General features: G+C 34.5%; 2 protein-coding genes and 1 pseudogene across 5 annotated transcripts in view; 1 reads left to right on the top strand and 2 right to left on the bottom strand.

Annotated features, from left to right (window-relative positions):
• The window catches only part of SLF1 (SMC5-SMC6 complex localization factor 1), a 67,089-nt gene extending 64,655 nt beyond the window's left edge, over positions 1-2,434 (bottom strand). For 2 of the 4 annotated variants that reach the window (XM_023523292.1, XM_023523301.1), the window contains exon 1: positions 2,306-2,434. The gene's annotated coding sequence lies outside the window, so the exon portion shown is untranslated. The remainder of the gene's footprint in view (positions 1-2,305) is intronic. The other 2 variants (XM_011378081.2, XM_011378087.2) reach the window with 1 other exon arrangement.
• Positions 2,435-2,439: 5 nt separating this feature from the next.
• KIAA0825 (KIAA0825 ortholog) overlaps positions 2,440-23,691 on the top strand; it is a 364,821-nt gene continuing 343,569 nt past the window's right edge. The window contains exons 1-2 of the mRNA XM_023522742.1: positions 2,440-2,590; positions 20,992-21,137. The gene's annotated coding sequence lies outside the window, so the exon portion shown is untranslated. The remainder of the gene's footprint in view (positions 2,591-20,991; positions 21,138-23,691) is intronic.
• On the bottom strand, positions 3,775-3,893 carry LOC111732132 (annotated as a pseudogene).

Genomic DNA, 23,691 nt, shown 5'->3' with positions numbered 1-23,691 from the left:
CTTAGTAGGAGCATAAGGTCTAAAGTTGAACGAGCTCGATTTCATTTTAACTGCGTACCTACTGTGGTCTATACACTTCATGTATTTCCTTCTCAACAATCTAAGTGCTGTTTACCTTTCACACATAGATGAAGATACTAGAGAATCTGATAAGAAACTAGCTCAAAGGTACAGTGCTAGCAAATGGTGAAACCAAGATTCCAAGATCTAAGTCTGTTTCTAAAAAAAAAAAAAAAATATGCCTTTCTACAATACCATTTTGACTTATCAGAATTTAATCTAATACTTTTAAGCAATTTTACAAAGCAATCTACTTTCAGTCTGTACAACAGAAAAATATGCATGAAACAATCTACTAGAAGGTGGAAACACTTTAGATCAGCAATATCGCTGATTTAAACATTATATTATCAGAATAACAGTGTCTAAAATTTCAAAACATTTCTAAAAACAATCTAAAGAGTGTCATTTTTTTCTTATGAAAAAGTTTATTATTTTCAAAATTCTCAAAATGAGTTTCGTATTAATCACTAGAATTTATATGGGCTTTTTACCAAAAATAACATTGTATTTTTTTATTTCAAATAGTTGTAATATAAACACTACATGAACCTAATAGTTTTAGGGACATTTCACTTTTAAGCAGTAAGATGTCCTTAGAAGGTAAGAAACAGTACATAGTACATTTATAGCATATATTTCCCATAAGCATATTTAAGGAGAGTCAATTATAATAACAGTTAATATTCCATTTTAGCAATATTTTTGAGAAAGAAGGTTCTTCATTATCTTTAGGTTTTATTATTCAGAGCCTATATGGAGTTGTTTTTAAGAATGTTTCCTTTAAATAGTGAAAAGACTACCTTGGAATAATCAAGAAAATACTGTTGAATTAATAAAGCCTTACTATATAGGTTTATTAAAAATCAATGTCTTTAGATATTGGTGGAAACTGGATACCTATTATGAAATATTAAAGTTTTGAATTTTGATTATGAAAAGTAACCATTTGACCACCTTTTCAGACTCACATGATTTAGAGAAGCAGGAAAATATACAATCATATAATTAAACTTAAGTAGATAGCTGAAGAAAATCTGGATTTAAAAAAAACAGGTCTAATAGAGGCTTATTTGCATTATTGAAGACTACAATAAACATTTACACATTCAAGTATCTGAACTTCCTAGTTTTTAAATTAATACTGAGTTAACTTAGACATAATCAAATTCACTCCCTTACAAAAATCCACCCCAAACTATCAACTGTGTACTGAACACCTGTAATACAGGTTAGACGAACTGTCTGTCCTAAGACAAGAACATCTTGCACATCAAAAGATACTTCTAGGAATTGAGGCATAACGTAATAACATAAATGAAAAAGTTCAGAAGCCAGTGTCTGCCACACGTATACTATACTGTTTAAATTTTCATTCCTAATGTCTCAACAGAAACATTTTTTTTTCTTTTGTTGGTATAAGATAGTCACTTGTCAAAAAAACAAAAAACCAAAAAAAACACCTCGGCACTTCCAAAACCAAGCTCCATCTAATTTCTGGGTAAAATTCCTGCTATGGAGTACCTGAGGCTGGGTAAATTTTTGTCAATATTTAATCAGAGGCTTTGGGGGGGTATAAAATCTCAGGATAACCACTAAGTCTTCTTCCCAGCCTTCAAGCAGCTAAAATTTAAAATCTCCCCACCCTTAAGGAAAAGGTGTGTGTGTGTGTCTGTGTGTGTGTGTTACATTTAAAGGCCTGCATAGATACGATCATCACTATCTGATAAGTTTTAAAATTCTCGTAGGAAGAATGACACGATTTTCCTTGTCACAAGGTGGGCCTGGGGGATCCCAGCCACCTGCAGTGACGCAAAGTTATGGAAAGCAGCCAAGAAATCTGGGACTCAGGGAGAAGCGTCCCAGTCGGTTCTATGGAAACGAGAGACGCGGGTGGCCTAGCACATTCCTGGCAGGGGATCGAGCTATGGAGCTGCGCAAACAGGAGGCGAAGCAGAGAAAAGGCTCAGCCCAGCACTGCAGGGAGGGGCTCAGTGCCCGTCCTCCCGCGGCAAGGCGGAGCCGAGTCTGCAACTGCAGCCCAACAACGCAGGCACTTCGCAACGAGTCGGGTGAGTGAGAGGGAACAGCGGCTGCGGAAAGCGTGAGAGGTAGGCACCCCCACCGCCGCTCACCCCAGCCCTTTCCCAGCCTCACAGCCGGGAGCGGCAAGAAACTTTGGAGGCACGGAGGAAACATCCCCACAGTCAAGGTACACTGTGTCTTCCGAGCTGAGGCCCTTTACCTTCCCGGCCGGAATGTCTGGGCTGCTTCCTTCAGGTGGTGGTGGTGGTGACAAGGTGGACGACTGCCGCTGCAGCACTCCCTGCTTCACTAATCCGGGCTCTGGGAAATAATTTCCCGCCGCGCGCTCAGTGGCCCCGGAAGCTATTCTATCATTTCCGGGTGGTTGTCACTGACGCTCTCTAGCCGTTGTCAGGGTGTTCTGAGAGGGTTCCTGGCTGGATTCTGGCCGGAGGGCCAGGCTGCTGCTGTTAGATCAGCGCTGGAAAGTGGAGGTGGGAGACTGGTAAGTGATTTTTCTGAGTTGCCTCCTGGGCCTGGTATTTCCAGCCGGCCGGTACTCTCTCATCTTGGCTGAATCAAGAAATGGGCGGGAGAGGGCCGAACCAGTAGTCCCCCACCTCATCCAGCCTTGTGGTGCTTGAACCACTGTGCTGCCAGAGAAGGCCCTGGAATCCTGCTTACCTTCACCACTCACAGTATCTACTTCCAGCTTGGAAGTTGACCTTGGGTCCCAAGTGCCCCTGGGGCAAGGTCTAAGACATCGGATACCGTGACTCAGTTTAGTTTTGAGTCTCTCTATCAATAATCAGAGTGTCCTTACTCTCCTGTTGCCAGGTTTCGGTCATCCTCGATTTTCGAGAACTGCTTTAACCATCCTCTTCTTGAGTACTGTTACCATTGCCCTGGGTTGCAGTGCCTGGGAAGCAAACATTTTGGAAGTGGAGTGAAGGGGTCTTACCCGATTTAGAATTAATTCAACATTCCTGCAGCAGTTTGAATTGGGTGACAGACTTTGTTTTCCTAGCTTTGTGCTAATGATATGAGAACAAGAGTGGGCTTTAGATCTAAAACACATTTTACCTTTTGAAAACACCAGTCATCAAGAAGTAGGTGTGCCTTCAGAAGTGCTGGCTCACTGCTGCAGGCTTCCTCCATAATGAAAGATTCAGGAGAATTTTGGTAGCTAGAAAGATTCAGGAGAATTCTGAGGTAGCTAGAAAAGCTTTAAAGAGAAATTGTTTCCAAGAAAGGATAATATGAGGCAAGGTGCTCATTTAGCCGAAGATTTAAAATACACGATGTAGTGAACCTTGGCAACTTCTTTTTTGAGTAATAGTTTATTCAGTAAGTAGTTTTCACTCACCACCAAATATTTAAATAATCACCCTCTTTACCAGAAAAGGCAGCTGATTTTTCTTCAAAACAGCCAGTTCCAAAGAGTTGTAGGGATAACTGTACCATAAAGAAAAATGCAGTATGTTCGTTTCAAGGCCCCTGATGCATCAGCAAGTACCTTGTTACTTTTTGAGAGTAATTCACCATGTTTAGGACAGCACATTGATTTTATAGTCTTTTTAAAATGTATTATTTATTTATTTATTTATTTTAGGCGAGGCAACCCTTGATTGACCTCACAGATTACAAGGACCTCGTCAGTTTACAATCCCTTATTTTTTTTATTTTTTACGCCTACAGCACCTGGTCTTCCTAGGTGGTCTCCCAACCAAGTACTAACCAGGCCCAACCCTGCTTAGCTTCTGAGATCGGACGAGATCCGGCTTGTTCAGGGTAGCGTGGCCATAGACAATTTTAATCTTTTTGATTAATAATTCAACCAACTTTTAAAATATCTTGAGTCCTTTTTTTACCATTTTTATTGAATCTTGTGTTTTTCCTTTATTTCTCCAGTTGAAAGGGTTATAATAATTTAAGGGAGGTTACATGTTTCTATACAGCAACTAGTTTTTAGACAAGTAGTGATTTTTTTTAAATCATTTTTCTTGATTTGTGATATCTCCTTTTGAATTAGTATAGCCGATCACTAATACTAACCACAAATAACTATTGGATGCCAGGCACTTTAAATTCATTATTTTATTCAAACTTATTACAGTTCTACAAGAAAAATCATACTATGCCTATGTTGCAAACATTTTATATTGAGACTCAAAGATATTGTGACTGAAATTCAAAGATGTTCCCACAAATTATACAATTAAATGGCAATTGAGATTTGATCCCAGTCTACCTGACTCCACACTTTGGTTTTTTTTTTTTTTTTTTTTAAACTGTGGTCTATACTTCCTCTCATAATAATCATTTCACTCTCAGGTAAAATTGTATAGATAGTCGTCACATTCTTGTGTTAAGGAATTAAGGGATTAATTTCTTATGTTAATGTGTTAAGGATTAAGGAACATTTTATCATCCTATCTTAAACAAATACAAGCAATCAAAAGATCATCATTATATTAGTAACTCTAAGTCCAGAGTATCAACTATCTCTTTAAGCAGCTTTTCACACACATTTATATACATATATATTTGTATGTGTGTATGTATAGAGAAAGGAAAAGAGTGCATGAGCATATATTCATAAAATTGAACTTTGTAATACCCCGTGAGGAATTATTATTTACTGGTTATTGGCAAAACTGTTGTCTTCTACTCATACGACCCTCAGACAGATGGTAATTATTACTCATTTTAAGAGAATATGCTTAAACCTATCCATTCCAACATTCTAATGTAGAGGAATAGAAATATTCTAATTGTCAGGGAATTCACTAAAATCTGGTTGAAATGTCCAATACTGGAAATGACAGAACTTAATTCTAATTCTAAAGAATATCTTGTTTTATTGAAAGATACATGTATATATGTACAACTAGTCTCAAATTTTTTTGGTTTGTTTTTTAACTAGTCTTAAATTCTAATGTGTACTTTATTACATCGTATTGACTTAACTATATGAAAGATGCTTGCTTAGCATATTCCATAGGTAGATCTCAGTGAAATTGTTTTCAACCAAATTTCAGTGCTTATGAAGGCTGAGATTATGTCAGCTTTGTTCACAATCTTACACCCAACATCTAGCACTTTGCCTGACGTAAAAGTAGGAACTCAGTAAACATATATGAAATTAACAATTTCTTTTAAAGATTTTTGTCTACAGAAAAATATTTGTGCATGTAGATTTTAAAAAGGAACTTAGTGATGGACATGGACAATAGACTAGTGGTTTCCAGAGGGTAGGGGGGAAGTAGATGGGTTAAAGGAGGTCAAATATGTGGTGACAGAAAGAAATCTAACTATGGGAGGTGAACACACAGTGTAAACATATATATGCCTTACTGTTAAAAATAAAAAAATTAAAAGGGACTTACCACATAAATTCATACCTACTTATCATTATTCATTTTGACCTTGAAATACAATGCCTACTCCACAGTCATCCATAAAAGGCAATGTGGTATCCTGTAAAGATTGGACAATGAGATGGGCTATGAGAGTATACCAGATATTTATTGTTGCTTAGTCTCTGCTATGTGATGTTACTTTTAATCCTCACAGCACTATGGGGTATAATTATTCTTTTAAAAATGAAAAAAAAAAAGCAAAAATAAGATTTGTTAATCAACATAGGTTACACATAGTCATTCAGTATCAGAGCTGTGATTTGAATCAATGCTGACTCCAAAGACCACAGTCTTAACCACTTTGCTATATTGTCTCTGGTTGAGTTTTAATTCTGGCTCTAATTTACTACTAGATGAGATGGATTTCTATGAGGATCATATTTCTCTCTCATCTTTAACAAAGGGATTGGATTAGATCATCTATAAGGTCCATTTTAGCTCTATAATTCTGGTTTTAGTTGACTCTCAAGTATTATCTGAATATAGCAACTCTAGTGTGCTAGAAAACCATGAGTGGAGTTTTACATGTATTTATTGGTATCTTCCACATTGGCAGGTGTGCACGTTTTTGTAATGGAAATAACAAGACCAAAATTTCAAAAGAACTCATTCATGCCTTTTGCCAGTTTATGACCTTAGTAAGTCAATGAACCTTCTGAGCTTATGTTTTCATATGTAAAATGAATCCATGAAACTGCTGTGAGGGTTAAGTGAAATGATATATATAAAGCCTTGAACACACTGACTGACACACAGTCGCCACTAAATAAATATTGGTTCTTTTCTCCCTAATCTTATCGAGATAAAAGAAAATTGGTAGATATAAAAATGCTTTATAAATTAGCCAAAGGTGACAAGTGTTTTCACTTACAGTCTACTAGGAAAGATAAAGTTATATACACAAATATTTCTTATTTGAGGGACAGTTTACATGAAAACAAAACCATTGAAAACAAAACATAATGGAAACAAAGAAATTTTGCTTCCAGGAGGACAGATGAGGAAGGAATTCATGAAGAAGGTAATGCTGAGTTTGGGCTTTAAAGGATGGTGAGGATTTTGGCAGTGGGACAAAAGGGAAGAATGTTCCATAGGAGGATGCAAAGATGTCAGAAAAGAAAATAGGGACTACTTCACTTTGGATATGTAGGATGGGTGAAGGCTAAAAAAGGTAAAAAAGCTGAATTCAGGGCAAGCTCTAGATAGCAGTATAGTACTGTTATAGATGTGAGGCTTTTTACAATAAGCAATGACTTGTATAGATAACCAGGATGGGGTGGAAGGTGGGGTTGGCATTTGATTTCTTTGTTGTGGAAATACTCATTTGTTACAGAAATATACGAATATATAAATAAGCCAAAAAGAAAATGAAAAATTGCCCATTATCTCACTCCAGCCCCAGCTCATCACTGGCCATGCCAGCGGGGTGCCCTCCTGGCTGAAGATCACCTCTTTCCTTCCTAGTAAAGAGATGACTGGAATGGTTGTGATGTCTCATTCTGGCCCAGAAGGGGAAGGGGGCTCTGAGGAGTTATCTAGCCATCCTGTTTCTGAGCTTCCACCCTGAGGAGACATGGACTCACATTGGGACTGATCCAAAAGTATGTTGTCTGAGTGGCTGGGGCTGGGTGCTGGGACCCACCTGTGATGGCAGCCAGGTACTCCTGAGTCTCTCAAGCTGTGAGATCTTGTTGCTCCTTCTTCCTCCTTCCCCCTTCCCCCTTCCCCCTTGCGGTATCCTCCCAGGCTCTTGCCCCTTCTTGATGTCTGTGACTCTAAGCAATCACCTGCTCCTCTCTGAGCCTGTTTCCCTATCCGAAGTCACTAGGTAGATTGGGTAGAGGACCCGTGGGCTCTCCCCAGCCAGGAGTAACTCCAGGACACCTGCCCCCCCCAAGGTGGAAGCAGACCTGGATCTGCCTCCCCTTCCTATACTGGGCTCCCCCAGGATCTCCCCTTTCTGCTCCATGACCCTCTGTGATGCCTGCTCTACAGAAAACAAAACAAAATACCATACCTTTTCCAGCATTTGAATGCTTTCAAGTTATTTCCAGGCTGCTCAACATCCGTCTCTACCAGTCATAATGGAGACTACTGCTAGGCTGTGTCCTTTTAGAGGCTGGGAAACAACCAGGCTTTGGTCATTAGAAGTGATGAATCTGCAGATTTCTGACTCACTTCATCAGGTGACTCTGGTTAAGGTAAGTTTTTGAGTGGCGAACTCAAAAATTATGGTTGAATGAGGAGACAAAAGGCAAAATCAGCACAATTATATTAAAAAGCCTCAGGAACTAGGAAAAGAATACTGCCTCCCAGCCTCAGTTGCTGAAATGTTACTGGAGATAGGTTTTTGAAACAGTGGTCCAGCTATTTCCCTGTTAATTTTGTTTAAAATACAAGTAGACAAGAAGAGACGTGGCTCAGGAAATATTATAAATGGCTAATATATATATATGTATACGCATGCCCCCATAGAGAGGGTAAAAAAGTATAGCTGTTTAAATCATTTGGGGAATTTTTTGTTGAATGAAGTTTTCATGAAAATTATCTAAAATTAGGGGAAAAAATTGTCATTTTGATTAATTAGGCAAAGGTATGTAATGTAAAACAGCTGAGCGTGAGCTCAAACTCATGAACTTATATGATCTTGAAGAAGTTACTTAAATTCTTTGAGCTCCAATTCCTTCATCAATGGTAATATCAACTTTATGGATTTATTAGGATTAAATGTGATAATATGTGGAAGCACACAAAGGCATCAGAAAATTTTTATTAGGGATCTGTCTAGTCTCTGTCGTTATTGTTTAATAATGTCAAATTGCTTTAAATTCAGGTCTGCGGCTCCATCTGTGAAGTCAAGCAGACTTGAGTTCAAATCCCAGCTCTGTCACTAGTTGTGTAACACTGGGCAAGTTACTTTTCTATTCTTTCCTTATTTGTAACATAAGAATAGTAATAATGTCTTCATAGGGCTTTTGTGAAGATTGAATGAAATGATACATAGAGTTTAATATGGTGGCTGGACTTGTAAGCACTTTATTGGCTCAAATTCCTAGAGAAGCAGATGCCAAGATGGAGTTAGATATGAAGAGATTTTTGTAGGAAACTGCCTGTGAAAGATAAAGGAGAGGGAACAAGAGTGGGAGGGAAGTGCCTTTCGGCCTCAATGCAGGTCTTAACAATCTGAAGGAGACATGGAAGGAGAGGGGGTAAGTAGAATCTCAAATTGTTTCTTCACCCAGGCCCATGGAGAATCCTTGAGCCAAAGTCATCTGTTAGAGAAATCCCGTGTCACCCGAGTATTCAATATAATGTTAATTATTAGTAAAAATAATTAAGTTTTTATAAGCGATTTTAAATTTCAGCTCTTGAATTTTACTGCCTGTCCCCACTTTCCTTAAGTATAGTCCCTGCTGCCAATTGACCTTATCATTTGAGGCACATGTTCTTAGACTAACAACTTCTTATGTTTTATAAACAGTTTTGTTAGCCAGAGAACTGTTAAGGAATCAAAAGTTCTCTTCCAAATAACAGTTGAAAAATGCAAGCAGTAGCAACTGATCGTTTGATGTTATGTAAACACAAATAGCCAATAAATATAATAATCTTAAACAGCTGAGTAATGTTAATATCAATAGTTCGAATATTAGCCTGAACTTGAATTTCCATTTCCTTTCTTACCAAAGATACCTCTGTGGTTAGAAAGATCAGGAGGTTATAGTTTTATAGGTCTGGGCCTCAGTCTCCCTTTGATTGTTTTTAATAAGCAATTGTAGAAATCAATCAGTTTTCCAAATGGCAGGTCATAGCCCATCAATTTGGTGACTAATAGCTTGCTCTTTTGTTTCAGATATGTGTGGCTTCACGACTGGCAAATAAAATGTGTTATTGTGAATCATAGTTAATTTTTAAAGCAAGAGATTTAAATGAACTTTATTTATCTTATGTGAGGAAATGAGGACTAACTAACAAGGTGATTTAACTTGCCCAGATAACTCAGGAAACATGTGACTTGAACCAGAAGCTAGGTCTTAAGAATCTATATTTAGAGCTCTTTATTCTGTATCATGCTTCCAGGAAAAGGCTTCTTGTTTGCTCCACTGAGAGCACATAATTACTCTGTTTTTCAGTTGGTAATATGATAGTCCTTTTCTGTCACTTTCATTATTTATTCATTTGTTTGTTTGTTTGTTTTTTGCTAAGATTTACTGAAAAGAGCACTTTCCTGGACTCTGGCCATTGTTAGGAAGGTGATTTCTAGCAGTCAGCATCCATGCCACATCTAAATTTTACCATCCATTTCTCCTTTGGGGAACACAGCTAATGCAACTGTTTAAGTCTAGAGTTTACCTGATTTAAGTCTGGGAGCTCTTTTTAAGGTGCATTACTAATACCAGTGAATGTTATTTTGTGCTTCTTTGTCATGACATTCTTTACCCATTTTCTTGCTTTTTTAGATTTCAGCTCACCAAATAGTTTTCATTTTAAAAATGCAAGTTTTGTGTATAATCACATAATTTACTACTTTTTGATTTTTAAAAATATATCATTCTTTCCTTTTCTAGCATATGTTCATACCTGACCTCAAAAATGCCTATGGGCAATTTAGCAATGGTGAGCTCTGTCCTCTGCTATTCAGATTTAATTGGGAAAGTTTGGGAGTGGGCTGTTTGTAAATGATGCCCTTTTTCTAGGCTCTGTTTTTGTGTTGCTTTTTGTACCCTGGTATTATTGAGGCTACCTGTGCTCATTCTTTTGATTAACTTTACCTGATCATGATCTTTCTGGGGCTTTCCTATTTATCTAATCCAGCAGGTCTCAAATGTTTGGTTTCACGAGTCTCTTACACTGTTAAAAATTACTGATGAGTTTTTATGTATGTAATTATATCTATTTATATTTATTATGTTATAAATAAAAATTGACTTTAAAAAATATTTAATTCAATAATAAAGCCATTATGTGGTAACATAAACAGCATTTTTTTAAAAACTATATATTTTTCCAAAACATGAGTTGTAATAGAAGAGTGGCATTGTTTTAGATTTGCAATTTCTTTAACGTCTGGCTTAATAGAAGAGAGCTGAATTCTCACCTCTGTTTCTGCATTCGATCTGTCATGGTTTATTATTTTGGTTGAAGTAAGTGAACAAAAATCCAAGCTCATATAAACATGTTGGAAAAGAAAGGAGTACTTTAATGGCCTTTTCACCAGAGTTTAACAAGTGATAGTTTCTTAAGGTTTAATTGCAACGTAGACTCTAAAAACATATCAATGAACTTTTTGTGCTATTACTTTAAAGTCCCTTGGTCTATCTTGAAATTTGAATGAATCTTTACAAACACATGATTTTGTACATAATGCATTGGCCATATGGAAAATATTCAATTCACTGAGGTATACTGATCTTTCAAATATTAATACATTTCATTATACAATGTCAAAAAATCACATTTGTTAGTATCACCAGCAGTTTCATCAGGAAATCTTAAAATCTTAAAACATCTAACAGCTTATGAAATTTTCCAAAATTTTTATTTTGCTTTGAAATCTCTAATTTTATCATTGGCAACAAATGATGTCTAATGTTTGCCATGAAATGACAGTCTAATTTGTTTGATTTTTGAGAAAACTCTTACTTTCCTCAAAAGTTGATTTAATATAGTTTCTAATTTTTATTGCCTCATCAAAGACATTATTAAATGAACCTGGCATTATTTTTCTTCCAACTGTGTGGTGGTAGAAGAAAAAAATATATAGTAAGCAGGAAAATGGCCCCCCAAATAAGCTTATACCCTAATCCCTGAACCTGTGAATATGTTACATTATATGGCCAAACGTAATTGAACTTGCTAATCAATTTACCTTAAAATAGTGAGATTATCCTGGATTATCCAGATGGGTCCAATGTAATCACAGTGGTTCTCAAAAATGGAAGAAGGAGGCAGAAGAGGAATTCAGAGTAATGCAGTGTGAAAAGGACTCAACCCGCATAGCTAGCTAGAAAATGGGGGAGGAGGGCCAAAAACCAAGGAATGAGAGCAGCCTCTAAAAGCTAGAAATTGCAAGGAAACTGGATTCTCCTCAGAGCCTCCAGAAAGGAATGCAGCCCTGCCAATCATTGTTTTTAGCTTAGTGAGATATGTTTCAGATTTATAACCTAAGAAACTGTAAGACAATAAATTTGTGTGGTTTTATGACAATAAATTTGCCTCAATTTACTACAGCAATAATAGAAAATGAATACAACTAATATGAGTTGGAGACTGCACTTTGTGCTACAGCATCATTGCTTTTGCACTATTAGTACAAACGTCATCCTAGTGAAATGGCATATTATTAAGAAAAATAGTTTTGACCTTGAGAATGCCCTGAAAGAATTTTGAGGCTCCATCAGGGATCTGTGTACCACACTTTAGGATCTCCTATTTAACTTTTTCTTTGTATTTCTTGTGTCACCTAGTAGATTAGGTACTGGGGTGTAGAAATAGAGAAGGCACAGTCCCTGTTTTAAGATTATAGTCTAGTGGTGGGAGAGGTAAGCAAATCAATGATTGCCGATAACATAGAATGACAAGTGCCCTGCCTGATACACTTGGGGGTGGGAAAAGATACCTAATTCCTATCTTCACGTGCTTTCAGTTTAGTGGGAGAGATCACAAAAATAACTACAAAATGCAAAGTGCTTTTAAGGAAATATCCCCACTGACAGGATGAGGGAGAGACCTTTACATTCCCACTTAGCAGTGTATGAGGTTTCAATTTCTCTACATCCTCTCCAATACTTGTTATTGTTTATATTTTGTTTATAGCCATTCTGGTGAGCTACAAAGTTTTATCTCATGTCTCAATTTGCATTTATCTACTAACCAGTGATACTCAACATCATTTCATGTACTTATTGGCCATTTTTATATCTTCTTTGGAGAAATACCTAGTTAAATCGTTTGCCATTTTTAAATGGAATTATATATCATTTTATTGTTGTGCTATAATTGTTCTTAAAATATTCTAGGATACTGTCCCCTTATCAGATATTTGATTTGCAAATATTTTCTCCTATTCTATAGGTTGTGTTTGTTTTTTTTTAAGTTATTGATGGTGTCTTTTTAAGCACTAATTTATTTTAATTTTGATGAAGTCCAATTTATCTATATTTTTTCTTTTGTTGATTCTGCCTTTGGTGTTTTACTTAAGAAACCATTGCCTAATCTAAGGTCAAGATTTACACTTATGATTTCTTCTAAGAATTTTATATATTTTAACACTTATATTTAGATCTTCGATTAATTTTGAGTTAATTTTTAAATATCTTTTGATGAAGGAGTCTGACTTCATTCTTTTTTATATTGCTATCTAGTTGTCTCATCAACATTTCTTGAAAAGGCTAATCTTTCCCTATTGAATTTTCTTGAAACCTTCATCAAAAATCAGTTAGATATAATATGGGTTTATTTCTGGACTCTCAGTTCTATTCCATTGATTTCATGTTCTATTCTTATACCTGTCCTTTCATACAATATTCGTTACTGTAGTTCTGTAGTAAGTTTTGAAAAATGGGAAATGTGGTTCTCTTTGTTCTTTTTCAAGATTTTTTGACTATTCCGGGTTCTCTGCCTTCCTAGATGAATTTTAAGATCAGTTTGTTAATTTCTGCAAAATAGGCAGCTGGGATTTTGATAGGGATTACCTTGTAGCTATAGAATAATTTGGAAAGTATTGCTACTTTAACAATATTAAATCTTTCAATCCATAAACATGGATGTCTTATTTATTTAGATCTAATTCAGTTTCTTTAACAGTTTGGGGATTTTTTGTTTGTTTGTTTTAGAATTCCTTAGGATTTTCTACATACAAGATCATGTCATCTCTAAATAGATAGTTTTACTTCTCCCTTTCCAAATGGATGTCTTTTATTTGGTTTTCTTGCCTAATTGTCCTGGCTCAGATTTCCAGTACACTGTTGAATAGTTGTGGTAAAAATGGACATTCTTGTCTTGTTCCTGATCTTAATGGCAAATTTTGCAGTCTTTCACCATTAAGGATGAAATCAGCTGTGGGTTTTCTGTAGATGTCCTTTATCAGGTTGATGAAGTTCCCTTCTATTCCTAGTTTGTAGAGTGTTTTTATCATGAAAGATATTGGATTTTGACACATTCTTCTCTTAGACCATCATGTAGTTTTTGTACTTTATTCTACTAATAAGGTATATTACATAGATTCATTTTCCCGTGTTGATTTAACCTTACATTCCTGGGATAAATCCCACTTAGTCATGGTGTACAATTCTTTTTATTTGTTGCTGGATTCAATTTGCTGAATATTTTTGCCTCTGTATTCTTAAGGGATATTGTTTTATAGTTTTCTTGTAATGTTTTTGTCTTGTTTTGGTATCAGAGTAATACTGACCTCAGAGAGTCAGTTGGGAGGTATTCCCTTGTCTTCTGTTTTTTGGAAGAATTTGTGAAGGATTAGTGTTAATTCTTCTTTAAATATTTGTAGAATTCACCAACAAAGCCATCTGGCCATGGGCTTCTCTTTGTGGGAAAATTTTGATTTATTAATTCAATCTGCCTCCTAGTTATAGGTCTACTCATACTTTTTTTAAATCTGTCATTTCACTACTTTGCCTTTCTAGAAATTTGTCTGTTCATCTAGGTTATAAGATTTGATGTTTATTGTTGTTTATAGTGACCCCTTATGATCTCTTTATTTCTATAAGGTCAGTAATAATGTCCCCTCTTTCATTACTAATTTTAGTAATTTGTCTTCTCTCTTTTTCTCTCTCTCGTCAGTCAAACTAAAAGTCTGTGAATTTTGTTCATGTTTCAAAGAATCAATTTTAGTTTCATTATTTTATCTATTGTTTTTCTGTTCTCTTTTTATTCCCAATCTAATCTTTATCGTTTGCTTCTTTGTGTTTAGCTTGCTCTTCTTTTTTTAGTTTCTTAAGGTTGAAGGTTAGGCTAATTGATTTTAGAACTACCTTTTTAAATATAAGCATTTAGCCTGCAATTTTATGTTCTTGTGATGTATTTGGCTTTGTTATTAGGGTAATACCGTCATCATAGAATGAGTTAGGAAGATTTTTTTCCTCTGTTTTCTGAAAGTCTGTGAAATGTTAAAATTATTTTATTTTTTTATTTCATAGAATTGACCAGTGAAATCCTTGGGACTTTTCTTTGTAGGAAGATTTTGAATTACTAATATAATTTCTTTACTTGTTTTAGGTCTATTCCTTTTTCACATTTCATCTTATATCAGTTTATTTATGTCTTTCTAAAGAATGTGTCCATTTCATTTGTATGTGTACTTTGTTGGCATAAAGTTGTTCATTGTGTTGTTTTATAATCTTTTTGACTTGTGTGGTCAATAGTAACAGCTTTTTCATGTATTATTTTGGTGATTTGTGTGATTTTTCCTTTTTTTGATCAGTCTAGCTAAAGGTTTTCAATTTTGTTGACTTTTTTGAAAAACCAACTTTTTATTTTTTCTATTTTTTTTTCTTTTCTATTTCATTTATTTCTGCTGTAATCTTTTGTGTTGCTGTTCTTCTTGCATTAGATGTGGTTTGCTCTTCTTTTTCTAGTGTCCTAAGATCAAATCTTAAGTTTTTATTTGAGAACTTTCTTCTTTTCTGATACAGGTAGAAATATAGATTTCCTTCTAACCACTGCTTTTTGTGTATCCCATTAAATGTGATGTATTATGTTTTCGCTATTATTCAGTAAAAAATATTTTCTAATATCCTTTGTAATTTCTTTTCCGACTTACTATATGTTCTTTAACTCCAAATTTGAGGGTTTTCCAAGATTTCTTTCTGCTATTGATTTCTAAGTTAAGTCTGTTGTACTTGAAGAACGTTTTATGATCTCACTCATTTTTAGTTTATTAAGGCTTATTTTATGATGTGGCATATGTTCTATTTTGGAAAACTTTTTTGGCATTTGAAAAAAATGTGTATTCTGCTATCATTGAGTAGAGTAGTCTATATATGTTAATTAGATTGACTAGGTTGACGGTATTCAAATCTTCTATTCTGTTATAGATTTTCCGTTTAATTCTGTCAGTTATTGGCAGCAAAATTTTGAAATATCTGTAACAAATTGTCTGTTTCTTCTTTCAATTCTTTCATTTTTTGTTCCACTGATTTTGGTTGTTTGTTTTAGATGTGTATACATTTATAAGTATTATATTTTTATGATGTATTTTCCTTTTTATCATTTTGAAATTTTATTTAAAGCCTGTTTTGTCTAATACCAGTACAGTAACTACAGCTCTATTATAGTTACTGTTTTCATGGCTTACCTTTGCCATCCTTTACTTTTAATTTATTTTTCATATTTGAATGTAAAATATGTCTTTTATAGATGACACAGTTACATCTTGCCTTTTTAAATCTAGTCTGACAATCCCTGTTTTTGATTGAGATGTTTAGACCATTTATATTTAATGTACTTATAGATCTGATTAGGTTCACATTTTCCATTATGCTTTGTTTTTATATGACTCCTATCTTTTTTTCCTTTCTTCTGCCTTGGTTGCCTTCTTTTGTATTAAATAAATATTTTTAGTGTACACACATTTAAATTTCTAGTGTAACTTTACCTTTTAAAAGTTATTTTCTGAGTGTTTGCTCTAGGGAATACATTCTACATCTTTGTTTAACATAACCAATTTAATACCATCCAGATAATACCAACTTAATTTTGATAAAATATAAAAACTTTGTTCTAATGTTGTTCTATTTCTTTCTCCCTTTCTGTGATATTGCCATATGTATTAAATCTCTACATGTTATAAAATAAACAATACATTGTTATAGATATTGCTTTATACAATCTATGTCTTTTAAAAAATTCAGTGAAAAGAAATGAGATAATATTTTACAGCCTTTCATATTAACCCAAATATTTACTGTGTTAATGCCATCTGGTGTCATTTTCTTTCAGCCTGAAGGATTTCTTTTACTATTTCTTTTAAGACAGGTCTGCTAGCAACAAATTCTCAATTTTTATTTTGTCTTCTGTTTTAAAAGGATGACTATATTTTGCCTTCAATTTAAAGGACAGCTATTCTTGATATAGAGTATTTGGTGGACAGTCTTTTTCTTTCAGCACTTTGAATTTCTAATTCCACTGACTTCTGGCCTCCATGGCTTTATTGATGCTTACCTATATGTTTTGTGTTAGCTTTCTCTTGATGGTTTTAGTTTCTTGGTCTTTGTCCTTTAATAGTTTGCTTATGTTATGTCTAGATATTGATCTCTTTATATTTGTCCGTTAAACTTCTGTGATGAGTAGATTAATGTTTTTCATTTCATTTGGTATGTTTTTGTCCCTCATTTTTTCCTATCCCTTTATTTGTCTCTACTCCTTTGCTGATGCTATTACATGTTTTTTGATATGTTTATGATTGTCCCAAATGTCTCTGAGTCTTTGCTTATTTTTTAAAAATCTTTTTTTTCTCTCTGTTCTTTCAGATTGAGTAATTTATATTAACTATCTTTAGTTCTCCAATTCCTTTTCAGGTCATTTTGAATCTGCTGTCAAGTCTTTATAGTGAATTGTCTTTTCTTGCATTGTACTTTTCAACTCCAAAATTTCCATTTTGTTCTTTAAAAAAATTTTGTCTTTTTATTGAGAATGTCTTTTTTATTTATTGTCTTACTTTCCTTTTATTTTTTAAATATGGTCATTTTGAGTTCTTTGAACATATTCGTAATAGCTGCTTTGAAGTCTATGTTTAAATCCAACATCTAGGAACACCCAGAAGGTTCCTCTTAATGGCTTTTTTCCTATTTCATTGCATGCTTCATAATTGCTTGTTGAAAACTGGACATTTTTAGATCATATATTTAAATCAGCTCTGGATTCTAATATCTTAATCCCTAAATATTGTTGTTGTTGCTTTGCTTATTTGCTGGTTTCTTTGTTTAAACATTTGCCTAAATTTAATCAGTGACATCAATCTCCCCTGTGATGTGCGGCCACTGATGTATCTTTATTTGTTTGTTTGTTTTGTTTTAAGATTTTTGTTTTGAGTTTTACATTTGGCTTCCTAGGACTGGCCTCTTTGTGTAGCTTAAATGAAAAGCCAATGGTTGTACAGTAGTTGTGCTTAAACACTTCAGGTCAATAGCTTGTCTCTGATCTCTTCATGGATCTCTCTCTCAACAGAGGAATTCATTTAAAGTTTACAGTTTTCAGTTGTGTCCTAGCTTTTGGTTTCTGCTGGGTTCTTTCACGTTTCCTCTGTTCATGTGATCACTCAGCCTCAGAAATGTGTGGCTAGTTTATTCCTCTCCAGTCTTTATTACACATACTCTGCTTTTGCCAAGAATATGCTTGCCCCAACCATGACCATGACTTTGAATTAATAGAGCTGTTGGCTCTCCCTGCTTGCCACTTCTAAGATCATCAGTTCTACTGAAACACTTGGGTTTAAACATCACCTACCACTCGAACTCAAGTGTGCCCCTTTGACCACAGCAAAGATATTTCAAGATCTTATGCTCGTCCTCACACTGAAAGAAACTCTGTCCTGGCTGAAGTGTGGTTGATTGTAATAAAATAGCTCCAGGCCAGAATGCCACAGGGTCCTAAATTCTTACCAAAATATTAGTAATTTTTCAAATGTGACTGTTTCTTAAATTGTTATATTCCTTTGGTCAGTTTTTAGAGTACTGAAATAGTTGTATTTGTCACTTTTGTCTACCCTTTTAGTTTTTTGGAAGAGTATATGATGATCACATTCAACCATAACTGGAAGTCCGGCTTCTGGTCTTGTGTTATGTATATTTTTTTCTTTACTCTCTCAAGATGATGGAAAATTTACATGTTCTATTAATTAATTTATCTCTGATTTCTTTGGGACAAATTTTTGTTTTACATTGGTCTCAAATGTGAAAAAAACATATATATTTTTTCCTTGGCTATGCATGCATATTAGAAAAGAGAAAATAAAAAGGCTACTATATTTGGATGGCACTGATTTGACTGGCATGGGCTTTACAGTGAAGAGGTGGAAACAGGAATATGCTGGAAGTCAGTTTAAGGCCAGAATGAGGCAGACTTCTCTTTCGGGCACCCATATCCATACTATGTTTCCTAGATTTCTAAACAGTTATTTCATTTCCTCAAACACAACACTTCTCCCATCTACTTTTTTTTTCCTTTCTTACTTATGGTCAGGTATTTAACTATGGACAAAATAAAAAAGTAGTTGCCTGTACAAAATGATAGGGGAGGGAGATTCAGTGTTTCTTGGACAAATCTTCAATTGATCACATATTTTAGCTTCACTTCTTAATCCATACTTCTGCCAGGGATATCAGATCATTCCTTTAGCTGCAGTGCTCTCTGCACACATTCTAGAATTTGGCTTTCCCACTCCATTTCTTCTGTGAACACTCGTTCATCTGTCTTACCTTGTACAAATTTGTAGAGAGGACTCTACATCGTCTCTGCCCACCTCCAACATACACCTTTCTTATCTTTTTAAGGAGATCTCTGGAAGAAGATGGGGAAAAATACACACTGATCTTCCTAATCAAAAGTTTTGTGCATGTATTTTTAAACGGTTGCAATGTAATGTGTACATGCTGTCATGGGTCTTGTTTTCACTTCTCCATTTTAGCATTTTCTATATTGCTATACTTCTTCATAGTTACTTATAGTGGATTATGAACACATTTTAAAGAAACAATTTGTTGCATTTTTATTATTATGATGGTTCTTGTTTTAGTTACTGCCTCCTTCTCTTTCTTTACCCTTTCCTCCATCCCACCATCATGCATATTTACCTTTCCTCGGGTAGCCAATGTTAACAACAATGACAGTTAGTGGAACAGTAAATGTTAATTTTTTCCTTGTCAAGCTGATTGAGTGACAGCTATCAAGAAGGATAATTAGCCTTAGAACAGGCTGACATTGTCATCATGAAAGTAATTTCAGTTATTTATGGGTTTTCCAAGAAATCATGTGATCTTAGTTACGGAATGTAGGTGATAGTTGTATCTCTGTAATGGCTTTCTAGAATTGGCATTTCCACCTTAGTTCTTGGATGGAACTGAACCATTACCCTGGTCGTAATTCCTCTGTCCCTCTTTTGTTCAAATTCAGTTCCCAGAGAGGCCAAGTTTTCCATGAGAGTTTTTGTCTGTTTCGGATGAAATATCAACTGGAAGTGAGCTTGGGATAATAGATGTTAGTAATATTTAAGCACTTGTATATCAGACATCAGAGAAAGGCCATAAGTTTGAGGACAATCTTAAATACCAAAAGAAATACTTTGAACCTTCTTCATCTCAGTTTTCCAGTCAACCTAGGCCTAAACATGAGATCAGTTTGGCTGATTATAGATAACAAAAACGTCTTTTCTATTAAAGAGTACATTTATTTTTTTCTTTTAGTAAGCAAGATAAAAAAATAAAAACTAAATTTTTTAATGAAGGAGTAAAACTAATTATTTGTACATAAAAAAAGTTTAAACTACAGAAAAAAAGTTAAGCAAATATCCTGGATAAAAACATAATTTTACAAAAATTATACAAATACATACATAAACAAAAAAGGAAAAAGATAGATTTTACAAAGATATTATTTAAACAAACATTCAAAATATGAAGTGCCTAAGAATATATATAACATAACAAGAGATGTGCAAAACTCCCATGTGGACAATAGTAAGGCATTCCTGTGTGACAATAAGACTTCAATAAGTGGAATGATATACAATACACATGGCTTGGAAAACTTAACGTTTTGCAGATGCTCAATTCGATCAATGCAATCTCAATCAAATTTCTGTTTTGGTGGGGAGGGGAGAATCCTTGATAAAAGATTCAAAAATTATGTGGAAAGACAAAGGGCCAATAGCCAAGAATGACAACAGTGTATTTTGGTACAAGGAAAGACAGACAGACTGGTGGAACCTTACTAGTGAAAGTTTATTCCATAGACCGACAACATTGGTGGCATTACCTGGGACTTGTTAGAAATACAGAATCTCTGGCCTCAACCCCAGATCAATTGAGTCAGAATCTGTCTTAACAAGATAACTCAAAAGAGTGGGGAAAAGATGGTTTTAATAAACTTATGGGGCAACTGGTAACTAAACAGGAAAGGTAATTATATTGAAAAGTATTGCTTGTTTTATAACATGCAGCCATCCCTTACTCTCTATCATCTACACTTCTTTAGGAACATTTGAAAAATCAATAAAAATAAAAAGAATGCTTTGAGTATGCATTTTCCTAGGTGCCTCTGTTACCCATGTGCTTGTAAGCCATGGATCAGTCTTGTTAATAAGCATTTCTTAGGTACTCCATCCTCAGCCTTTATGTATTTTCAGTATCTCTTGGCTCAAGCCCATACGTCATGACCTAATGATAGTACTGTCACTACCAATGTAGATAACTAATATTGTGACTATGCTCCCTTCATTGTGGCAATGATAAAGTTTTATCTAATTATTTTATAGGTGTGTTTGTGTATTTTGGAAAAAAAACTGCTGAAGATGCTAAAGAAAGGGCAGCTCTTTTACTGACAAGTTGGAAGGAAATAATTTTCTACCTCCTTAGGATTACAAGACCAGCTCAGTCTTCTAGTCTTCCTAAACAAAACAAGGTAAGAAATATTTTTCTTCATATTTTAAATAATTTGTACTCTGCCTACTCAGTTTCCTTGAAGGCTTCTATAATTCTATTCCTTTGGCTTCTAAGAGAAACACAATTTGTGTTTTCCTTTAGAAAGTTAGTGTGCCAGCCAGCTGTCAGCCTTATGATGTACCTGATCTCCTATGTCAGGGGAAGGACAATTCAGTTTTAAACTAAGTCTGCACAACAGTGCAGCAGGGCTGCCAGCATCTCTCTTTATGTTTCTTTCTTTGAAATTTTTTTTCTACCCAAAACAGTATGGTTTTATTTTTAAATCCTTTGTGTGAGATGAAACCACCACTGACTTTGCTTGTTTTTAGTTAAAAATCAGCAAATTGAATGAAATAATCTGTAAGTATTTCTGCTACCCTTTCTCATTTCTAGAAAATAAAATACCACTGCTTGTTTAACTTATGACTTGTCTAAACATGTTGAAAGCACTGACTAGAAGGTATAACACTCAGACTCTGAAAGGGAACTGTGACAAGTTCAGTCAAAAGGGAAAACAGGAATAATTTATAAAAGGCATTGCAGATAATGATGCCAGCCAGTTATTTTAAAATGCATCCATCTCACCTTTTAATGAATTAGATTTGTCAACAGCAAATGTTTTATGCACCACTTCTAATAAAAGTGGCACACTAGGAATGCAGTGCTTTGAGGTTGGCTTCTTCAAAGCTTTAGGAGTATCTTCAATTCAAAGATATTTTTTAAATAATAGATATTAAAAAGTATATTTAAATAATTTTAAGGTTGTGACACAAACACCAAATGACAAAATTCAAGAGTTTCAAAGCAGAGGCTGACATGCTATCACTATTTCACATAGTAACTGATTTTTAAATTAGGAGCATAACAGGCTGATTTAGGGATTGTGTGTCAGTTTAACTTTAAATTTTCTTGTTGTTTTGGTTGGTGTCACAACCTTAATGTCAGCTTTTCAAATAGGTTTCTACATTTCCTTTGGTTCAGGGTCATTAAACAATGCATATGATAAGTCTAAGAGGCATAAATAGGTCACACTGAAGTGGAATTTCTTGCTTCTCTGATTTCGAGAGATAACTAATACCTGCTATGTAAGTGGAGAAAGTTAGCTCAGGCATTTCAGTAAATTTCTGTTTATCAGGAACTTGATTCATACCAATATAAACCCGAATAACAAGACGTGATGTTGATATGATCCTGTTCACATTCTATTCTTCCTGTACCACTAATACTAACCATTTGATCCTGTTGGTTATCACCTTCTACAAATGTTAAGAACCATAATTCCCACAATTGATATTTTTTTGACTAAAAGTACAAGTTAAACCTGATAATAATTTCATTTGAAGAATCCTTATTTGGCGTAGTTGAGTATAGGTAAACCCTGCCTTAAAAACTTTCATATGGCAGTCCTTTTTATAAAGCACTGTTATGAAGATATTTAAAAATAGAATCTTGCTTTTTAAAGTAACACTTGTTACTTATGTGTAAGAAATTTCTAGTACCACACTAGACATTAAAGGAACAGCCAGGAGCATTCTATGGGGAAAGAAAAAAAAGGGGAGAGAGGAGGGAAAGAATAATCTACTTACCCAAATTCTTCCCTTTTCCTTGATTCTTATCTGCCATGATTTCACAAGGCAGGTCTGCATTGTCTATGCTGAATCTAGTTTTAATTTAGAAAAAGAAACATTAGCATCCATCCCACAGTTGTCTTTTTCAGCACCTATGTTAGAGAAATAAAAGATGAAAAGAGAAGCAAATTGCTCATTGATCTTTTCTTGCTGACTCATATATAATACTGACCAAAACATTTTATAGCTCTCATCTCCTCCTAGACTGAAGCACCAGGTTTTATTCTTCCTGGTTTTGTCATAATGACTGAGCAAACATTAATCTTTCTTGTCCAGTGTACTCTGTTTCATTCCTTCTATCTCTTTCTTTTTCAAGCAGTGTTGAATTTGAGAAATTTCTAATAGTTTTCATTTGGGATGATGCTATGAAATTTTATCTTCATTTTGCCCTAACTTAACTTTTCCTACCCTTTGGACCCTCCCATATCACATCATTATTAAATCATCACAGTTCTGACAAATAATATTCTTTCTAAGCCGCAGGCTTCAACAATAAGAGGTAACTGCTGCATTGTGTAGTGGTTTGAAAATGTATGCTGTTGTCTGTTAAGATTTTGGCTAAATTCTCCAAACTCATTTTAACTCTACTCATGCCCTTGTTTAAATAAATTTTTTAAATCATTATTATTGTTCATACTAATACTAGTTCTGATTTCTGTTTGATAAGAATGAAATTTTAACAAAAATGTCTGTTTCTAAATTTAGAGGAAATTATTAAAATAAATGAATTGGAACTCAGTATATACCTGCAATATAAAAAAGTTTTCTGGCAGAGAAACAAAATATTCTCTTTAAATATTACAGGCGAAGGCAGCTTCATGCAAATTCATTTAGAGCAGTTTCAGATTTATGTATTTAATAAAGCTGAGTAGTGGATCTAACTTATGTATTTAATGTCCTTCAATG

The sequence above is a fragment of the Pteropus vampyrus genome, unplaced genomic scaffold (assembly GCF_000151845.1).
Source record: "Pteropus vampyrus isolate Shadow unplaced genomic scaffold, Pvam_2.0 Scaffold11, whole genome shotgun sequence".
NCBI classification, from domain to species: domain Eukaryota; kingdom Metazoa; phylum Chordata; class Mammalia; order Chiroptera; family Pteropodidae; genus Pteropus; species Pteropus vampyrus.
This window is presented reverse-complemented; position numbering and strand designations above follow the sequence as displayed.